At 41.2% G+C, this 9,821-nt stretch overlaps 1 pseudogene; it reads left to right on the top strand.

Moving 5' to 3' along the window:
* Nucleotides 1-6,220: 6,220 nt before the first annotated feature.
* LOC119970693 lies at nucleotides 6,221-9,821 on the top strand (annotated as a pseudogene).

The raw sequence follows: 9,821 nt of genomic DNA, 5'->3' as shown, positions 1-9,821 counted from the left end.
CTTCTCAACAGGTGTTAGCTGCGTGGGGCGATCCTCCAGAAGGTGGGCACGACCTGGTGCCCGGTGGAAGAAGTGTACGTCAAAAAGCTGCAAAAGGAACCTTTGGATCGAAGTGGAAGGTCCTTTCGTAATCCTTCTCACCACCCAATCCCGCTGTAAAGTTAAAAGGAAAGAAAAGTTGGATTCACGCATCGCACGTGAAGCGCGCCTACAAGTAAAATGTTTGCCGCAATTTATTTTCAGTTATTGATTGATTTTGTGAATGTTTGTATCAGAAATGAATAAGAACACATTCCTTTACACATCTAAGATATATGCTGAAAACTTTAACATTTCTAATTGTTGGGTATGCATTGCAAACCCCTACTAACTCAGGGGAGGGTATTCCCCTTCCTAACTATTCCCTTTAATTGCTTCGAAACAGCAGAATGTACATCTATCAAAGCGTCCCTCGCTCTGTGGTGACCCGTTCTGGAGCATATACATGTGAAAATGGAAGGTACCAGGTTGACATCCAAAAATCTATTAACTTATTGAAATCTGGCAGGCTATCCACTAAACACCTTTTCAGGATGGTACCAACTTCAATTTAACCCTGACAAAAATACCTCAACATCTTAACCTCCCAACTATATTAACAAAAGGATCAATTTGCCTCATCAGTAAGGACCCTAAAGGGATACCGATGGGTAATAGTAATTGTACTAACTATGTAGATGTTAACACAGCTTTTAAATGTACAAGCGACCGCTTAGAAAGAGTTATGTGGTCCTCAAGGATAACAGGCATACCTAACCTCAGAAATAATGGAAACATCCGAAGACCAATGGCTCTTAGAATATATTTACTCATATTCTGCTTATATATGGAATTTATTTTATTTGTGATGATAAAGCATATCCCTGGCTCCCAAGATCCTGGTCAGGATCTTGCTATTTAGGATACATGGTACCTGCCATTCATCATGTGACTAATCTCCTCATATTTCAGAAATGACTGTTTCAAAGAAAAAAACGTTCCATCACCTTTAGAGATGCAATTTATGCTAGAATCATTCCTTCTATTGGGAGTAATGATGGAGATGAGTTGAATAAAATACAACCATCATACAAAATGTAGCTGATTACACTCGCCTAGATAAAACCTCTGACGAAATACGAGCAATTTCGAACCGTGGTATTAACAAAATCGAATGGCACTTGACTACGTGCTAGCCGAAAAAGGTGGCAAGTGCGCCCTGATTGGTGCAGAATGTTGCACTTTCATTCCCGATAACTCTGAAGAAGTAAAGATTTGGTATTACATATCCAAAAAGAAATCAAAAAGCTTGATCCATCCCAAGTTCTCTCTGGGATAGATTTGCGGGTGGTTTGGACACACTGGAATGTCCATAATGAGAATAATCCTATTCTCCTGTCAGCTGGATCATCATTTATATAACATACCAATGTGCTAAGTGCATCAAAGAACTATTCGCTAAACGCAGGGGACCAACTGTCAGAATGATTTACACTAACCCTACTGCACCAACAATTGATGAATTTGAGGCAAAATACTTTTGTTGAAATGTTAACCGTAATATTATAATCAATTATTGTATAATCTATATACTGAATCTGTAGTATCAAATTTGGCTAATTTATTAATGTTATTTGTAATAATGATTCTTTAGAATTTCAATGATTATTGTTGAAATGCTTGTTGCAATGCTAAGTGTCCATTCTATTGTTTAAATCTGCAATGACAATATGAATGAGTTATTCTTTGCGCTTTTACCTATCCTATCGCTTTAATGATGTCTTTTATCTTATTCTGATATATCTCACTTGATCTTTCTATTTATCAAAGGGCCGACTGTAGAAGCCAGGTATTTCTAATACAACTAATATAGGTAAAAATATTAATTCCCAGTTTTAAAATTAAAGAGAACATATAATTTGCAAACTCATGGTCATGAGTTTGCAAGTAGCACAGAAGTCTGATAAGGTCATTACATTTTTTCCACGGACAAGGGCTGAATCCATAGCAACGAGGAATAAGAATGAAGGATTGTCGGTTCTCATGCCGCTCGAGATTAGGTTGAATCATATCCCATGAATTATACAAGCTAAAAAAACATATCTTGAACTATATTGCCTTATTTTAATAATGGACAATTAAAACATCGAATCAAATATAATATATATATTTGATTCCAACATTCTCATAATAACGATTTTATAAAAGACTGAATTGAAATAGACAGTTTTGAATTATATTTTCGGAGTTATGTCCAGCATGGCATGACGAGATAACATAAGGTCTCCATTGTTGCAGTAGTGAGGTCAGCATGAGGTCTCTATTGTGGCAATAGGTAGGTCAGCATTAGACCAGTTTTTGCTGGTTTTGATAAAGCACAATATCGCATTCTTTAACATGCAAAAATAAGCAAGCAGGCAACAATTAGAAGTAATGTTACATAGTGAAGATGGACAGCTTGCTATCAATCAAATGTGTTTGAGTCTAACTCAAACCAATTAGGATTATATTGGGGTGTGATCGGATCGCTTGAGAAAGAAAGAAAGAGTTGAGAGAGAGAGACAGAAATAAAGAGTTGAGAGAGACAGAAAGGGTTAGACAGAAAAGGAAAGGAAAGGAAAGGAAGAGAGTTATAAAAGAGTTCTGTATTCATACTTCATTTTCAGACTTTGACTTCAGACTTTGACTTTTAAAGTTGTGTTCAAGCTGTTGTCTCAGAAGATAATTCCTGTGATTCTTTGAAAAAAATCAAATTGTGTACAAACTACCTTTTAAATGATTTGCAAGTTTGTAACCAATGAATTCCAAATAAAACAATTCTTATTTGCACCTGACAAGTTTTTAACATGAATTTCTACTGAATTAAATTCAATTCAGGGTTACCAGTCGTTCTTGTACATTGCTGAATCTCAGTAGAAACCAGCAAAAACTGGTCTAATGCTGACCTACCTATTGCCACAATAGAGACCTCATGCTGACCTCACTACTGCAACAATGGAGACCTTATGTTATCTCGTCATGCCATGCTGGACATAACTTCGAAAATATAATTCAAACTGTCTATTTCAATTCAGCCTTTTATAAAATCGTTATAATGAGAATGTTGGAATCAAATATATTTATTATATTTGATTCGATGTTTTAATTGTCCATTTATTAAAAATAAGGCAATATAGTTCAAGATATTTTTTTTTAGCTTGTATAATTCATGGGATATGATTCAACCTAATCTCGAGCGGCATGAGAACCGTACAATCCTTCATTCTTATTCCTCGTTGCTATGGATTCAGCCCTTGTCCTTGGAAAAATGTAATGACCTTATCAGACTTCTGTGCTACTTGCAAACTCATAACCATGAGTTTGCAAATTATATGTTCTCTTTAATTTTAAAACTGGGAATTAATATTTTTGCTTAAGCAGCTATCTTTTTACCTATATTAGTTGTATTAGAAATACCTGGCTTCTACAGGAGACCATCATTGGGTTTGAGGAAAATCTGATGGCCGAAAAAGGCAATGGTGTAGTGATTATGGCAAGAAGAGTAGAAGTAGAGCAGGACTAAGTCTCCATCTTTCCCCAAATAGATTCTGCATCATGGATCCACCTCATTTACATCCCCTTCTATCCCACCTGAAACATCTAAATCCTGGAACTTTTAGCTGCCAATTCTGTCTCTCCCTCAACCAAGTCTCTGTAATGGCAACAACGTCATAGTACCAAGTACTAATCCAAGCTCTAAGTTCATCTGCCTTACTTGTTATGTTTCCTGCATTGCAACAAATGGACTTCAGACCACCAATACCGCTGTGTTCAGCAACATTTCCCTGCCTAAAATTTAAATAAATTTGAAAAAAAATAAAATAAACGGGAGCATTTCTTCTGCAGCGAGTTGTTTTTGAGCACAAGGTGTGGAGGGGGCAGCGCTGAGATTCAAACTCAGCATCTGCTGTTTACAAAGAAAGGGCTTATAAAAATGTGAGAAATAGCACAGATCCAGATGAATGGGATCGATACAAAGACCAGCAAAGGGATACAAAGCAGTTTATAACAGTGACTGAAAGGGATTATGAAAGGAAACTTGCAAGGGACATCAAAATCAAGAAGAAGAAATTTTGTAGTTACATAAAAGGAAAGCGGATGGTCAAGAGCACTGTGGGCCCACTGGAGGCTGAAAATGGAGATATTATCATCGATAATGGGGAATGGCAGACATGTTGAACGATTATTGCCTCAGTATTTACAGTGGAAAAGGAGGATAACTTGCTGGAACTTCCGGAAAAATTAATAGTTGAAAGAGCACAGGAACTTGATACAATTAATGTAAGAACAGCATCACTAACTAGGAAATTGATGGAACCAAACAGTGACAAAGGACCTGACGGTTTCCATCCGAGGGTGTTAAAGGAAGCAGGGGAGCACATTGCAGATGCACTAACTATAATCTTCCAGAAATCCCTAGATTCAGGAGTCAATAATAATCTTTATTGTCACAAGTATGCTTACATTAACACTGCAATGAAGTTACTGTGAAAAGCCCCTAGTCACCACATTCCAGCGCCTGTTTGGGGTCACAGAGGGAGAATTCAGAATGTCCAAATTGCCTAATAGCACGTCTTTCAGGACTTGCGGGAGGAAACCGAAGCACCTGGAGGAAACCCATGCAGAAACGGGGTGCACATGCAGACTCCACACAGACAATGACCCCAGCCAAGAATTGAACCTGGGACCCTGGTAGCTAATGACTATGCTGCCATGTAGTCCATCTGGATTGGAAATTTGTAAATGTCACACCACTTTTTAAAAAGGATGAAAGGGGGAAACCAGGGAATTACAGACCATTAACATATGCGATAGGGAAATTGCTGGACTCTATAATCAAGGATGGGGTAACTGAACACCTTGAAAAACATTGGTCTATCAGGAGGAGCCAGCATGGATTTATGAAGAGAAGGTCATGCCTGACTAATCTTACTGAAATTTTTAAAGACGTGACTAAGGTAGTGGACAAGGGAATGTTTATGGGTGTCATTTATATGGACTTCCAGAAGGCATTTGATAAAGTTCCACACAAGAGACGGTTAACTAAAGTGGAAGCCCATGGAGTTGAGGGCAAATTATTGACATGGTTAGGAAATTGGTTGAGTGGCAGGCAACAGAAAATGGAGATAATGGGCAATTACTCTAATGGCAGGAGGTGACTAGTGGTGTACAGCAGTGATCTGTGTTGGGGCGTCAATTATTCACACTATTCATTAATGACTTGGATGATGGCATAGAAAGTCATATCAACATTTGCGGATCACATTTAAGTGGCATTGTTGGCAGCCTAGGTGATAGCAGAAACTTGCAAGGAGATATTGACAGACTAGGTGAACGACAAAACTATGGCAGATGGAATTTATTGTCAGAGTGAGGTTAAATGGAAAGTGGTTAGGTACAGTGGATGTCCAAAGAGACATGGGAGTTCAGGTGCATAGGTTCTTAAAATTCCAGAAACAAGTGCAAAAAATAATCAAAAAGGCTAATGGAATGCTAGTCTTTATATCTAGAGGACTGGCATATAAAGACACAGGGATTATGCTGCAGCTATAAAAACCCTGGTTAGACCCCATTTGGGAGTATTGTGGGCAGTTCTGGGCACCACACCTTAGGAAGGATATTTTGGCCTTGGAGAGAGTGCAACATAGGTTTACAAAAATTGTACCTTGATCACAGTGTTGTAACAAGAGATTATTCAAATTCGACCTGTTTTTGCTAGAATTGAAAAGTTTATAGAGTGATCTGATTGATATATTCATGATATTAACAGGGAAAGACAGGGTAGATAAACTATTTCCACTGGTTGGAGGTTCTAAAACTAGGGAGCATCCTAGTAAAAATTAGGGCTAAACCGATCAGGAGAGATGTCAGGAAGAACTTCTTCACTCAAAGGGTGGTAGAGGTTTGGAACTCTCTCCCACAGTCAGATCAGTTGTTAATTTTGAATCTGAGATATATAGCAAATATATTAAGGGATTGTGGTGATGTTCATCACTGTAAATACACAAGGGGTTAATGTACATACATGTAGAATAGTTAGTCACTAGAGGGCGCACCAGAGACATCATATGCACACACTCAACCAATACATCAGTAAGATAGGACACGACCAATGAGCACTCACGATACTCACAAAGGTGACAAGGGCATTACCAACTCATATATAAAGGATACCACACGTGATCAGCCTCTTTAAAGTGGAGACAGAGAGTAGAGACAAGGTTGATTTGATATCATTCCACCACGTGGAGTGTAGCAATCTGGTTAGTCAGTCTGAGGAGCTATAGGAGGATTTACAGTGGTGTTGAACCCAAGTTATAGTAGTGTATAGAATTTAAAAAACGTGTTGGAGTTGACTTCACGTCAGATCCTTCTGTGTCGTGCACCACAAGGAAGCCGCTTATGCTACACCTAAATAGCATAACAAGTTAGGGATTATGGATCAAAGGCAATTATATGAATTTAGGTCACAGATCAGCCAAGGGGCTGAATGGCTTACTCGATGTTGTGGCCATGATTAGATCGTTAAAGTGGAACCAAGGTCTTGCTGTCCAACAGTGGTCGGCAGTTTCCAGTGTCACGGCGATCTTCGCGAAAACTGGCGGGCGTTCCGGCAACGGTTTGAACTATTCCTGGTGGCAGTAGATCTACAAGATGTGGCCGCTGCTGAAAAGATAGACCTTCTGCTCGCTGGTGCCGGAGCAGAAGAAATCATTCAAGAATTACAGTTCTTCAGAAGGAAAAAAAGGAGCAACTTCCAAGGCTGTCCTGGACAAATTCGGCGAATTCTGTGAACAAAACTCTCCCCAACCGGCAATGGAAGGGAAGAAAAGCCTTTCTACTTACCACGAGGCCGAGACCCCGGAGCAGAGAACGATTTTGATTGGCGGCCATCTTGGTGCAGGAGCTGCTGAACGGGAAGGACCGTGTGCGCATGTGCGAGCAGCCACGCAGACGCAATAGCAATTATGGACCGCAGTCCAGGAACAGCACTTTGCGCACGCGCAAATCCTTCCTGCGTCTGACGTCACATGCGTCATGACATAAGAGCCCCCGACCACATCCATTTAAAGGACTCAAAGCGGTAAAACGACCCACTTTAACCTGGAATGACTGCACAATGCCTCAATTTGACCAACAACATGAAACTTACCTCCAAGGAACCCTGCAACAAGCCCAAACCGATGATTCCAACATGGAATACTTCGAGACTGACCTGTTTATTTCTTCTGGACCTCGCGAGCCCCATCCCAGCTCCGAGGCAGACCGTGATGACATGGTCCTCGAAGACGATGACGATCCTTTTACCTTGGGAGGCTACCCCCATACTGAAACCAACAGCCAGACCACGGTTCAAGCCCACAGAGAGCGGCCTGCTGCCACACAGAGCGTGGTCCATGCACCGCTAAGGGCTCCCGACGCTACAGAAGAAAACACGCAAGACTCCACACTGCTGTCCTTCCCTGAACAAGAGGTGACTCCTGTGTCACAAGCCTCCACATCAAGCTCGTGGACAGCCTCCACGATTGCAGACACGCAAGACTCCAGAGTACAGTCCTTGCACGAACAGGAAGTGACTCCAGTGTCACACGCCTCCACGGCGAGCTCGTGGACAGACTTCACGATAGACGTAATGCATGACTCCAGAGCGCAGTCCTTGCACATACAAGACGTGACTCCAGTGTCACCAGCCTCCGCGGCGAATTCGTGGACAGCTTCCACAACAGAAGTAATGCAAGACTTCAACACGCAGTCCTTGCAGGCACAAGACCATGAGGGTCTAGCAACGTCTTCTGACCAACTCGCAGCAGACGATGCAAGTCTGCCATGCTCCAGCAAACAGCACCAGGAGCATGACAGCCCACCACACTCCAACGCACAGCAGGACGACAATGACGGTCCACCCACGTTCTTTGCGCCACCAGATGACGACACTGACAGCTTACACAACCCAAGTACACAGCACGCAGCTACTGAGGCTCTACCCACGGTATGCGAAACTCCGGGCGAGGAGCGCCAAAGAACCAACGATAACTCGGTCAACACAAACTTGACCCCAGACAGGGAGCGCCTCAACCTCGGTGATGGCACGCTCAAGGTGAGAGCAGATGCCACAACGCTCACTGACACGAGTAACTGTGTGACGGCCTTGTATCATCCACAGAGTATGGTCCTTGAGTGCAGGAAACTAAAACATCAAGGACAAACTGAACATCCAGAACTAGAGCCAACAATGTAATTTCAATACTCATTTCATCTGAATTTTTGAAAATGGATTCCTTAGTTGAAGAATGTATGCATTACTGTCATGAAAACATGAGTGCCATTGTAGCTACTCCTTGCAATATGAACTGTACTAATGGAACACTGGCCTCGCGTTTTGTTGATCTTTTCACACACAATGAAGCTGATTAAATAAAAGACACAAAGATAAGTTTAAAAGTAAACTATTTTGCAAGAAGGTTGAGAGGCTGTTTGATCCAGAGTACAAGGACCCAGACTCCCCAGCAAGTGCTGATACATTGTACAGAGGTAGCCTATACGAAACTGAAAAAATGCTTCCTCGTACTCCTCTGAAAATAAATATCGATCTTCGAGAAAATATAATATACTTGCACATTAGAGATAAAAGCTGGGATGTGCACGAGTATACTGATAGTCTTTACGTAGACGTGAAGTATTGGCAAGCTGTGTGCTGGCGTTTATGGGAAACTATAAGTTGGTTGCCCTGCACAAAATGTAAAAAAGTTTTCCAATGCACTGACTTCCCATTGCCAGTATCACCCAGAACAAGTAATGTCTCTTTCCATAAACAACCAGCTGCCCACTCCTGGCATTGGGTTCTACCCTTGCTGCAAGCAGAAAGTACTTTCTGTAGTACGGTTTGATCCTCTTCAGACAAGCACAGGTTGTAAAGTGCGGGATTGTGTTGTCAAATTTGCCAATCAGCTTCAAAATGGCAATGTTACTTCAATACCAGTCAGTACTGTGATGTCTTGCAGCACAAGAATGTTGTCTGTGTGCCATTCTGTAACACGGAGGAAAGTAATGCAAACACACATCTTTCTGCGGAACAGGAGCTTGATTTTGACATCTTAGCTGAACCTAATTAATTGAACGGACAGAAAATCGGAGATGTCACAACTTTTTCACTGTTGCAAAACTGGAGTTTGCAGCTGAAGCAGCAAGTGATGTATTCTGAAGATGAAGAGTATACCACAGGTTCAGAGGTACCTGAGGATGAAGTGGAGATGAAAAAGAGCAATGTGAAAGTAAATGTTCATCAAATGCCATCAACCGCTCTCCATGTACAGATATCAGACAAAACTTCGATAGAACTGCCAGGGACAACCTCAAAAAACGATGGGCTTTCACTGATGGACAAAGATAGTTCACTGTGTCAATTCAGTTTCTCAGATATCACATTAAAATCTCCAACACAAAGTAAACAGTGTATGACTGAAGGCTCAAAAATTGACACCTGTGAATTCAATCAGCAAGGTGATGGATTGAATTTTACAATAGGAAGTTGCAATGGAATATCTACTCTCTCAAAAGATAGAAGTGTAAGTTCATTGACCAACAAAGATCCTACTCCGTGTTACCCTGATTATCCAGATGAAATATCTAATTAACAAAATCTGACTACATAGAACAGTACAGCACAGAACAGGCCCTTCGGCCCTCGATGTTGTGCCGAGCAATGATCACCCTACTCAAACCCATGTATCCACCCTATACCCGTAACCCAACAACACCCCCCC

This window comes from Scyliorhinus canicula, chromosome 8 (assembly GCF_902713615.1).
Source record: "Scyliorhinus canicula chromosome 8, sScyCan1.1, whole genome shotgun sequence".
Taxonomy (NCBI): domain Eukaryota; kingdom Metazoa; phylum Chordata; class Chondrichthyes; order Carcharhiniformes; family Scyliorhinidae; genus Scyliorhinus; species Scyliorhinus canicula.
This window is presented reverse-complemented; position numbering and strand designations above follow the sequence as displayed.